Source organism: Dermacentor variabilis, chromosome 6 (assembly GCF_050947875.1).
Source record: "Dermacentor variabilis isolate Ectoservices chromosome 6, ASM5094787v1, whole genome shotgun sequence".
Taxonomy (NCBI): Eukaryota; Metazoa; Arthropoda; class Arachnida; order Ixodida; family Ixodidae; genus Dermacentor; species Dermacentor variabilis.
In genome coordinates this window covers 59,554,021-59,566,197 of record NC_134573.1, presented here as the reverse complement: position 1 = coordinate 59,566,197, position 12,177 = coordinate 59,554,021, and the positions used below count along the sequence as shown (strand labels likewise).

Genomic DNA, 12,177 nt, shown 5'->3' with positions numbered 1-12,177 from the left:
AGTGGCTGCATTCGCACTTAGAAAAAGTTCGGTGTTGCTTGACCCGATTTTTGAGAAATTTTTTCACATATAAGCTCAGTTCTGAATAAAAAAAAAGAATTTACCCATAGAAACAATACGGCTGCTAACACGTTCTTTTAAATCAATTTTCTTTTCGGCAATTTTAATTGCAGCCCGTCGCGTCAGCTTCACGTGCATGCTCGCGCGAGCAAACGCCGCTGGCACGCTGCGAAGCATAGACGGAAACGCGCGCACTGATAAATTTTGGTGACCGGACTTCGTGCGTAGCTTCCACAGCGTTGCACCTGAGGTATGAAAAGGAGTATAGGCTTGCCTAGTGACATTCGACGTACGCTTGCAGTTATCGCGTTTACCACACGGCGGTGTTAAAACTGCCTAATATCTTTATGTGAACAGTAGCATGGAGCACGCATACCGATTCTTGATTGAGCCACAATCGCAAAGTCCTCGAACTCGAATATTGCACGTATAACACCTCTGGCCATCTCTGGATGTGTATGATAAGCAACTTCCATGACAACCTCGCAGCACTGCATGTGCGCGCTTTGCAACGCGGCACTTATGTTCGCGATCGTGTATCAACACTCAAAAAACCACGGGACTTTAGACAAGCAGTGGCAAGATGCTTGACATCGCGGAATTGCACCCGAGTTTACAATCTAATGAGAAGTTAGTGCTTCGGCATTCTTCCAGCAGCAAGTTCCCAGTGACACATTAGCGCATTTTTTCTCCCGTCATTGGAACGTGCAGCTACATGAAAAAAAAAAAACCAACATACGTACCAGCTAAGATTTCCAGCGCGCGAGAAGGTGCACACATCGCTCTCGCTTTTGGCACACTCACCATCGTCGTTGCCGCCATCGTTTTCCGTATCGGCTGTCGGTTCGAACATGTACGGCGAAAATACAAGCTGTCGGAGACAGCGAGAACGTTCCATAATGCTTACAACTCAGCTATGAAGCCAGAACAGAACAGCGTGCTTACGCTCTGAAACGGCGGCGACGACCGGCGACTGCCACGAGTGACGTCACAGCGGCCCCGACCAATCACGGGCAACAGCGGCGTTCGCGCGATACCCTGAGGCGCTGGTGCGCGTTTTCATGAAACAAACAGCCGCTTGCGCTTGTTTCCGCCCTTTTTAAACCAGATATTCGTGTTCAGGGGACTCAAAACTGTAGAATGCCGTAGAGAACTCATTTTTTTCGAAAAGTGTTTCAGCTTCCCTTTAAGGCGTAAACTGCGGCGCTGCAGCTGCGTAATACTAAATAGAAAAATATTCATTTTGCTTTCGCACTCGGTACCTGAAGGGAAGGGAATGCTAGATAATCTACAACTACCTAAGAGAATTCAATATACTGCCGCTTCCACAATGCTAGCGCCACCTTATAAATATAGACCAGAACACAACAGCCTCGCACCCAGACTAACCGAACGCATACTCTCGCACCCGGGTTGCCCGGTCGACCGGCGCCATTTTGTACTGGGCTGCCAAAGTGTGTTTGCCGGCGACTGGCACACATGGCGAGCGTCAGCTCTAGGACTCCAAAGTGCGGTAATGTGCCCGTTCACGCGGATCCAAAGTACAAGAAGTCATCTGGGCATCATTGCGTCGTGTTTGGATGCCAAAACAACCAGCCCAAAAGGAGCAGGTTGCTTAGCGCTGTTTGCGAAGAGCACAACACACGTAGGCAATCGTGGCGAAGCGGTGTTTTCAGCCTTCACCGATTTCCATCCACCACGAGGAATGCCAAGCTGCGCCACCGGTGGATAGCTGCAGTGAATAGGAAGAAGTACCAACCCAGTGAAAATACACGAGTGAGTACTCGATCTCTATATTTTGGTGCCACGTTCAACTTTGCGCCCTACGGACGTAATATGTGTAACACGCAGGTTTGCTCCGAGCACTTTCTGGGCAACAAGCCTACAGAGCAGAATCCCGTGCCGGTGCTTCGCCTTGGCTATAACAAAAAGACAAGCCTTTTCGTGTTTTTAGTCATGCAGAGCTCCCGACGGTTAAGCGGAACAGTTGAGTTTGCGGTTAGCGATACTTGCAGCTGGTGCACGGCATGACTATTAAGTGTGAACGACAAGTTGTAGGCAATAGAATGTTGGCCTGCTGGTGAGCGTTATTGCTATGAAAGTAAACCGAAGTCTGCTCGTCACGTAGCATGCGTCCACAAAAACGTAAACGACGACTGCTCGTCGCCGAAGGTGTTCGTGCAGCGCGCTTGTCTTTACGAGCCGGTGTTGCAGGTGTCATTCGTGACGAATTCATTTGAGCTTCCTGAGCTCTAAACTGCGCGCGGGCTGTTACGCTGGGTAAAGCGCAAGATTTTTCCGTTCATATAGCGAGGAAAATAAGGTGGTTAGTTATTGTTGTATTTTGTAACAAAAGTTTGCTCGTTCTCGCCAGTTTTTTTTATTTTACTCTTTTCTTTTCTAAGGGAGCGCCAACAATCCTATATGGCCTCGCACAGGCGAAACAGATCTGATACCAGGTAGATGCAGTTGGTGGGGCTAATTTAATGCAGGTGCGGTTGTTGTATTGTACAAAGGGGTCCCTGATGATGCAGCTTAAAGTAGGGACGGTAATTTTATGTGCCCTGTCATGGTTTTTGCAGCAGCTGTACAACACCTGCATCTGTCATGCTCGCCCTGTTATACGGGCTTTGACTGCACATGTAGTTGAGCATTATAACTACTGTAGTTCCTCATTTTCCATTGAGTGCAGGTTTAGCTTCGTATCCTGCTTGTTCGAGTGCTGCAGGCTTGTGTTCTGAATTTTGTACTCTTAAGTGGTTGCACGATACAATTGGCCTGGTGTATTTTTCATATTGAGAGGACTTTATATCTTCGCAATAGTGATGGCATGGGAAAGAACTACAGCCGTTCTTACTATAACATATATTTTGTTTTCAATGTGCAGGTGGTGAAGGGCAGGTGTCTGCTAATCAGGCAGTCTATAAGCCCAGTCATACGACCTCGCCAGTTGGTTGCCAAACGCGGCCAACCCTGTAGTGACCATGACAAACAAGACCATACTGAAAGTGCAGAGGATAATGTTCTGTGGGCTTTATTAATATATGGCACCAACACAGTGCTGTATATTTCTTCACAGGTTACGTGCCAAAAATGCGGAGATATTACAGCTCACACGTGTTCTAGCATATAGCGCGCGGTTTCTACAAACGTAATAGCGTACTTGCCCGATGTATTCGCTTCTGCAGCCTGCACAGCACTCAGTGTGGCCATTGCGGACTTGCATGGGGTCTTGAAGTTTGATTGGATCGAGACAGCGAAAATTACAGGTTAGAAAAAACGCGACACACGCCTTCCGCCCAGCTGAAAAGCCCAAGTTTCGCTTATGCGCCGGGTCGCATCTCCCGGCGTGGCAGCCCAGACCTGCTACTTCGCGGCGCTTGCGATAGATGGCGCGACGAGCGCTCATCAATATGGCAACGCGCTTTGAATTCACGGTGTTCTGGTGTATAGGTTATGATAACTCAGGTCGAACTTTTTATTGCCTTATTCTTGGAAATTTGCGATAGGTAGGTATGCTGTCTCGCCTCGCATTGAGAAAAAGAAGTTCGAGGGCACTTAGGTATCTCCATGCCGATGAATGCGACGTCTTCCCAATAGGCACCCGGCGGCCGCCGTAAGGCGTCAGCGACGTGCTGGCGAGTAGCACAGAGAACGGCAGAAGTCAGAGCACTGCCACGTGAAGCAGACGATTCGAAGAATGCGTTCATGATGTTTGCAGTGATTTCGCACTGCGGGTATTAAAGCCTGACGTTCCGGAAAACGCATGTTCATGTGTCTGCTTCTCAAAAAGGTCACCACTTGTACGAGGCAGGCCAAATTCATGGCATCAGGTAATATACAAAATAGAAAATTAGTGTAAATAGCGGTGCAAGTGCACCTCAGCAACAGAGCTCACCGTGATAAGCTAAGAATTGGAGCACCAGAATTTATATTCTAGATCTTATTTTGCTGCGCATGATTACATTGTCACGTACCTAATCATGTAAATAGGGAAAGACTACAAAATAAATTCACGTATAAGCGCCTCTGGGAATTGTTGAGGTATGCGTAAGAATTGCGTCAGTTGCTTATCTCCATGCAGCCACGTGTCACTATCAATTTTATTAAACCTGAGAATTCTCATCAGTCGTTATCAATCTTATCGCACTATATCCGAGCCTTATCAACCCTTATCTGTAATTATTAACCTTATCGGACTCGATGCGACCCCACTCTAATAAAGGAGTGACCTTCACTTCACTAAGGGAGAAACGGCGATGACCCCTACATTTGTCTTTAAATGGAACAAATTTCCTCCCTCATGTATGGGAGCAACGGTTTCTCCCCCTCCAAAACCAACATGGCCGACTCCAGTAAAGCAAAGTGATGGATGTGACTATGCCTACGAACTATGCTAGTTCGCAGTTGGAAAACAATGTACGCGTCATAGGCATAGTGTACGTTACTGATATATGCAAAAAAACAGCATTGTCGCTAAGCTTTCTTCGGCACATAGAAGGAAGCAGGTGCAAGTACGACACGATTTTGCAGCTATGCCTCCCGCTCGACTGCCATGCTTATCAACCACCGCTGATGGCCGCCTAATCATGTTCATAACGCGGGTGGAGCATCGCTGTAACAACTGTAGAACCGCGACATGGAATGGCACCGCTACGACATCGCGGCGTTGAACGTACGTAAACATAGGAACGTCCATACATCAATCCGTCGCGCGTGCACACACAGATACACACAGACACATACATACACACACACACACGCTTATGTAAATAACGCTCCTCACGCCACCTGCAGAGGCTTCAAATTACTACACGCTATATTTACTGCGCGGCCCGATAGATGGCGCTAAAAGCTGAGGGGAAATATCAAGGGACTTTAAGGGGAAAAAAAGAGTCTGCCGCTCATTTTGAACTTCCCATTCGACAAATCACGACAGATGAACAAACAACTTTCGCAGACATAGTATGCAGAAAAGAGCAGCACGGAGCACTTTCAGACATACTGCGCATAACATGGCAACCACAACGTGCAACATTTTCACTGGCATTAATATGAACAACTGAGCAACACGTAACACTTTCACAGATACTGCGCAGAACACAGCAGCCAGAAGAGCCGGCACATACACAAACACTGCTCGAATGGCCTGTACGAAAATGCCTTGGAACCTACTCAAAAAGCCAAGATGTTTCGACATGCATTGTAGTGCAAGTGAGTGACTCTCTGTTATACGCAGTTTAGGAATAAATTTCGATAGAATACTTTGTGGGGTATACACCAGAACACCGTGAATTCAAAGCGCGCCATCTATCCTAATCGCCGCGAAGTAGCAGGTCTGGGCTGCCACGCCGGGAGATGCGACCCGGCGCAAAAGCGAAACTTGGGCTTTTTAGCTGGGCGGAAGGCGTGTTTCGCGTTTTTGCTAACCTGTCATTTTCGCTGTCTCGATCCAATCAAACTTCAAGACCTCATGCAAGTCCGCAATGGCCACACTGAGTGCTGTGCAGACTGCAGAAGCGAATACAACGGGCAAGTACGCTATTACGTTTGTACAAACCGCGCGCTATATGCTAGAACACGTGTGAGCTGTAATATCTCCGCATTTTTGGCACGTAACCTGTGAAGGAATATACAGCACTGTGTTGGTGCCATATATTATTAAAGCACGCAGAACATTGTCCTCTGCACTTTCAGTTTGGTCTTGTTTGTCATGGTCACTACTGGGTTGGCCGCGTTTGGCAACCAACTGGCGAGGTCGTTTGACTGGGCTTATAGACTGCCTGATTAGCAGACGCCTGCCCTTCACCACCTGCACATTGAAAACAAAATATATGTTATAGTAAGAAGGGCTGTAGTTCTTTCCCATGCCATCACTGCCGCGAAGATATAAAGTCCTCTCAATATGAAATAGAAAATACACCAGGCCAATTGTATCGTGCAACTTATCGTACAACATTGAGAACACAAGCCTACAGCACTCGAACAAGCAGCATATATGATGCTAAACCTGCACTCATTGGAAAATGAGGAACTACAGTAGTTATAATGTTAACCTACGTGTGCAGTCAAAGCCCATATAACAGGGTGAGCATGACAGCTGCAGGTGTTGTACAGTTGTTGCACAAACCATGACAGGGCTCATGTAATTGCCATCCCTACTTTAAGCTGCATCATCAGGGACCCCTTTTTACAATACAACAACCGCACCTGCATTAAATTAGCCCCACCAACTGCAGCTACCTGGTATCAGACCTGTTTCGCCTGTGCGAGGCAATATCGGATTGTTGGCGCTCCCTTAGAAAAAAAACAGTAAAGAAAACTGGTGAGAACGAGCAAAATTTTGTTACAGAATACAACAATAATTAACCACCTTATTTTCCTCGCTATAAGAACGGAAAAATCTTGCGCTTTGCCCCGCATAACAGCCCGCACACAGTTTAGAGCTCAGGAGGCTCAAATAACACCTGCAACACCAATGCAACGAATGACACCTGCAACACACTTTGGCAGCCCAGTACAAAATGGGGCCGGTCGACCGGGCAACCCGGGTGCGAGAGTATGCGTTCGGTTAGTCTCGGTGCGAGGCTATTGTATTCTGGTCTATAGTCATGGCATTGCCGATCCAGACAAACCTGTTAATACAAACCGCACTCTAATGAACGCTTTTGAATAGCGACTTTCAATGGTGACCATTGTGGCGACGGCGATCTAAGCTTCTTACTTCGACGCCGTAGCGGATGACGCCTCAATAAAAGCTGACGTTTAGAAAATACAGTCTGTTGAGGTCGCTTGAACGTTTTCTCGACTAATTTACTACAGAAATTGCGATCTGCTATCCGCGGCGTCCGTACGCCTCTACAAAATGGGTACGTGCAAGCCAGCGCGCGGTGTGCCGGCTGCCGGACTTGAGGCCGGGTGTATAGTGTATCGTATAGTGTATGGATGAATCTGAGCGGGAAGCTGAAGCCACTGCTTTCGAGCAAGAGTTCGTAATTATTTAGACTAATATGTTCGATTACGTCGAGGACGTCGTTCGTTGCTGCACGCTGTGCAGCAGCGTGCGATTTGAAAGGGTATTGGAAGAGAGCGGACGTAAATAGTAGCATAGCATCGAAGGAGGCTATGATACAAGTTACTCGCCGTAATGTTAAGATACTACAACACCGCCGTTGGCGTGACTCGCCCCGCTGACCATTGACGATATGAGAAGAGTAACTGCTGGTGTCTGTTGTGTTATATTCATCTCCACAAATGTAGTAGTAACTAAGATTGTTGCGATACAGTCTACTTCGCTACAACTACTATAGCCATTGTGTGAGAACAGTGGCTGAAGCGTAACCGTCGTCACAAGTGACCGGGAAGGAAAGCTCCGACTTTGGAGTATGCCGTCTTTCTCCGAGCGCATCTACTGCAAAGATGTGCCTGCGCCGTGCTAACAGTGCTTTCTACTAGAGAGAGGGCGGTTTCGCTTCGTGCCGACGTTACAGTTAAACACTGCCCTGCAGCTTTCTAGAATCCCACCACTCGAAACAGTGCTCAACGATGTGTGCGCCATTATCTTCGTCTCCTGTTCACGTCGGGGCATATCCCTTTGCCCCGTACCCTTGCGCCTTTCGTTAGGCTTTTCGTACCTTGTAGTTACAATTGTCCGTCTACATATTATCTTCGAGAGTGTCTTCTTTTCTTCACAGACGGCGACAGCCATATGTGTAAAACTGCCACGTGGAAATCAGCAATTTGTGAAAGCCTCTTTCAAATTTTTTTCTGGATACTATTTGTTTGTACGTTTGCTTGTACCCCGCCTTTGAGGAAATGCAACTTCCATTGTTAGTCGGTGCTTCCTGCATATGTAGTGTCGTGCGCCCTACACGGTGCATCAGGAGAAGCCGCCGCTGGCGGGCAGAGATGCAGCGAACCGGCACGCAAGTGACGCTGGATATGGGCACCCTGCAATGCTGTTTGGCTGTACACGTCTCGCCACCTAGCAGCGGCGGTGAGGACCCACGGGTAGGCCTTTGCCGCCGCGGCCTCGTTTTTAAATTTTGCAATGGATTTACCCTGGCCACTCCGCAGCTCCTCCGTAAGAGGTGTGAAGGAGAAGAACAAGGGCAGATACTGCGGCGTTAAGGATTGCCACAACTGGGAAGGGGATGACGGCATCAAATTTTACCGCTTCCCTTCAAGACCGTGGGAAGCAAACTGGCGCCAGAACGGAATCGTCGCAGTTCGGCGCGTCAAGTAAGTGTCGCTCTTGCGAATTTCCTATAAACGAACTAAGGCGTAAACGGCCAAATAAAGTGACAACTGCATAAAGGCGCGTCAACTGATTCCTGCTGTTGTAAATTGGGTAAATAGTCCTTTAGCTCGTCTCGCTCTAAAACAAACGTGCAGTGGTTTTTACATGTCAAATCTAGCTTCGTAAGCGCTCCGTGCGGGAACTTTGTACGAAGTGTGCTTTTGTTGTGCATTCATAAGCCAACGTACAGCTCGTGTCTTCGCCGGGATAAAGACGCGAGTGCTGGAACCGGACTCAGTCATGCCGATGCTTTCTCGCGCGTAGCACGGAACCAAGGCTGGAGTGCACTGCACCGCACGTCGAGTGTTCGCAAATTAGCATTTCTCTCGCGCACGCTAGCACACATTTGTTCAGTCTCCGCGTTACTTAGTGTCAGCTGATTGCTCTCTGTCATGTTTCAGCGGTGATGACCTCTAACATTGGAGCCCGAATAACAATACGAGAATTTGTTCGACGCAATTCGTCAACAAAGAAAAAAGCAACCTCGAGAATCATCCGGGTTACCTGCCAACAATATTCCCACCCGTCTACAAGAAGCGGTCCATGGCTCCTGCTGCACAGATTTCCAGGTTCAGCAGGTATCTGCTTTACTCGTGCCGCGGTAAATAATTATATATGATACGTATCGGGCCGCCCCTTGTACGCGCGCTTACTTTTGTGGCTTCAGGAGAGTTTGGTGTTGGGCTAGTTGATATATAATGCAAAACAACAAAAAAGCTAAACTATTAGCATGAGGAAGAGTGACCAGTCAACACAACAATGACTTTCAACTGAAGGTTTATACTTGCAGTAATGCAAAATATATTCATGCAAAAAATTGTTGTGGCTACATGGGACAAAAAGCAGCCACAACAGAAGAGGGGCGGGGGATTCTCTTCTAGCCGCAACTTCAGCTGCATTTTACTTGCGATGCTGAGGTGTATAAATTTTTTCATGTTGTTGAATTGCTGTTATTCACTCATCCTTATTTGTTGTTATGATAGGGATATCAAATATACCTCATTTTCCTTTGACAACCTTCAACACATAAGCCTTTCTTTCGATATTGCATCTTGCGTGCCTTCATCATAAATAAAAGATGGCGTGTGGTGTGGTAGCGCACTTTATAGCAGGTATGATTACTGGCCGAATTACATAGAGAGGTTGTCATACTTGAGCTTTCCATGCGTTTGCAGATGGATGCACAGATCTGCGGCTTCGGCTACTGCAGCGCCTTGTGCGGCAGAATTGGCAGAATTTGATGCTGAAGACGCCAGCAGCAGTGTCATTTCTGTACCAACCGAGGTGTTTCGTGACTCTATAGATGCAGCAGCATGAGATGGTCTGAACCTGTTGTGTGCTGCCGCTGAAGTGCACATAGCAGCCAGACCAGTGGTGAGCTTTATAAGAAACTGTGCACTAGCATAAACACCCGACTACATGTCATCGGCAGAAAATTTTGAACTGAACCTTTCTTTGCCTCTTCCTGCAGTTTGGCATGAGTCTGTGGTTTCTTGCCTGACATATTCGTGGATGGATATGTGGAGCTTATATGTGCTCTGAACGGTAGTACCAGCTAACAGGATTATATATACTGTATGTTAACCAACAAGGTGTGCGAGGGAGTGGATCACTGTTGTGTGTAATAAAACATTATTTCATACATAACACATTAGCCCGTAATGTAGGCCTGTGGGTATATCTAAAGGACACCAATTCTTTAATGATAAAGCGCATTGTATTTTATGGCTTCCTTCAGGTACCTTATTTTTTATGATTTAGCCATTCAGTACGTGCGAATTATTCGCTAATTGTCCAGAATGAGTATGTGCCCCTGTTACACAAGAAATATAAAAGCCTTAAATGTATTTACAATTAAATGCCAACATGGCATAAGAGATATAGAAATTGTTACGTTTGCGGCGCATAAAAATAACTGTTGCACGAGATTACACGTTGCATATGAATGAAAGTAAACACAATTGGCGCGCAATGTCATTAATTGTACAGCATTTACTAACCACTCCACTAAAGTTCTGCTTCATTAATACTGCAGCATTTGCATTTGGATCTGCATAATTCTTTCTGAGTCCTTGTTTTAAGCTTCTAATTTCTGTCATATCTAAAAGTTTAATGTGGATTATACCGATAATGATTTTAGTATCTTGCTCACTACTGTAATTGTGAAGCCCATTTCAAAAGAATGAGAGTATCTTCTTAAGTACCTAGCCTTGTGGGTTGTGCTTTTGTGTAAGCAGAAGCAATTGGCAGTCATTGCAGAAGCTGAAAACAAATTGCAGTCATGTCAATAAAATGCGTCTGCTGCCCATGAAAGCCAGGGCTTTATGAATAGAATGCAGCGATATAGAAATGGTAGATCAGCTGTGGCACTGACAATTTTGTACCCTAGTTATCCTTACAAGATTTGACACATAACAAACCTTTTCAGAACATGTCAAAGTCTATAACTTTTAATTACTATCAAGTGTTAGAATTGTGAGAGTAGCACTTCCCTAATACAACATGAAATTTCTCTTAGGAAACTCAAACATCGGAGACGAGCAGTGCGACCACAAGCTTTTCAGTGTTTATTTGCTGCATTCAAGGCAACAACTAGTCAACGCAGATAACCCACCACGAGACACGCGACTGTGAAGTGCAACACACTCCGAACGTTGCCAGCAAGCACAGTGGTCCAGACCATCGGACAAGCTATTTTGCTGGCCACGAGTGTTTCAAGGAGTACAAGTGCTCTTCAGAACTTATGTAAGTCAGGTGGTGTTCGCCCTGCTCTTGAGTGTGTTTCCGGTCTCGACTAAGCGCAGATGTGACGTATCTAAAGAAGACCGACTGCTGCTGTTCCTGGTGAAATTGAAACTTGGCATCAGCTATTCATCCCTGGCTACCCTGTTCAGCATTAGTGAAACACCAGCGTCACGGCATTTCAAAAGTGTCCTCAAAACCATGGCATTTGCTACAAAGCAATACATTTTTCGTCCTCCACTGAGAGTTATTCAGGCTACCATGCAACACTGTTTTAGCGCACATTATCCTGACTGCACAATGATAATTGGCTGCACAGAAATTCGCACTGAGCAGCCACCTACTGTACAACAGCAGAGGACTCTGTACTTGCAGTACAAAGGCGGGTATACTTTGAAATTCTTTGTTGGCGTTGCACCTGGCGGGATGATATGTTTCCACTCAGATGCGTATGGGGGAAGTGTGTCCGACACATACATTACTGCTCATTCTGGTTTCCTTGATGTCATGGAGTCTGGTGATAAGATACTTGCAAACAAGCGATTTTCTGGGATACGTACAGATATTGGTGAACGAAATGCTGTGCTTGTCATGCCCCCATTTTTAGAAGGCCCTCAGTTCAGTGCTCAAGACGTCAGGGACACATACAATATCACGCAAGTGCGAGTTTATGTGGAGAGGAAGATCGAGAGAATTAAAGTACATAACATCTTAAACAACAGGGTCGAATTGAAATGATAGCACTTATGACAGATGTGTTTCACGTGTGCTGTGTGCTGGCGAACTTTCAGCCTCCAATAATTAAATTGAGTTAAATCACTGAGAATCGAGTCATCTAGCGTAGCAATTGCCTCATTTAACAGATCATTTTTGTCAATATCCACAAGGTGGCAGCAGGTTCACGAAACAAAAATTAGTAAATGGCAGCCACACCTTCATGCCTAGCCGCAGACTGTTGCTGCGTCTCTGCATGCTCCGATGAAATGCAGCTATTTTGAAGTACAAATGGAGAAAAAGAGCCTTGTATGTGTGTTGCACTTGAAATGGCTTATATATTTGTTTTAGAATAGTGAGCT

General features: G+C 46.3%; 1 pseudogene; it reads left to right on the top strand.

Annotated features, from left to right (window-relative positions):
• The first annotated feature begins 7,968 nt into the window (after positions 1 to 7,968).
• Positions 7,969 to 11,916, top strand: LOC142586152 (uncharacterized; annotated as a pseudogene).
• Positions 11,917 to 12,177: the final 261 nt, after the last annotated feature.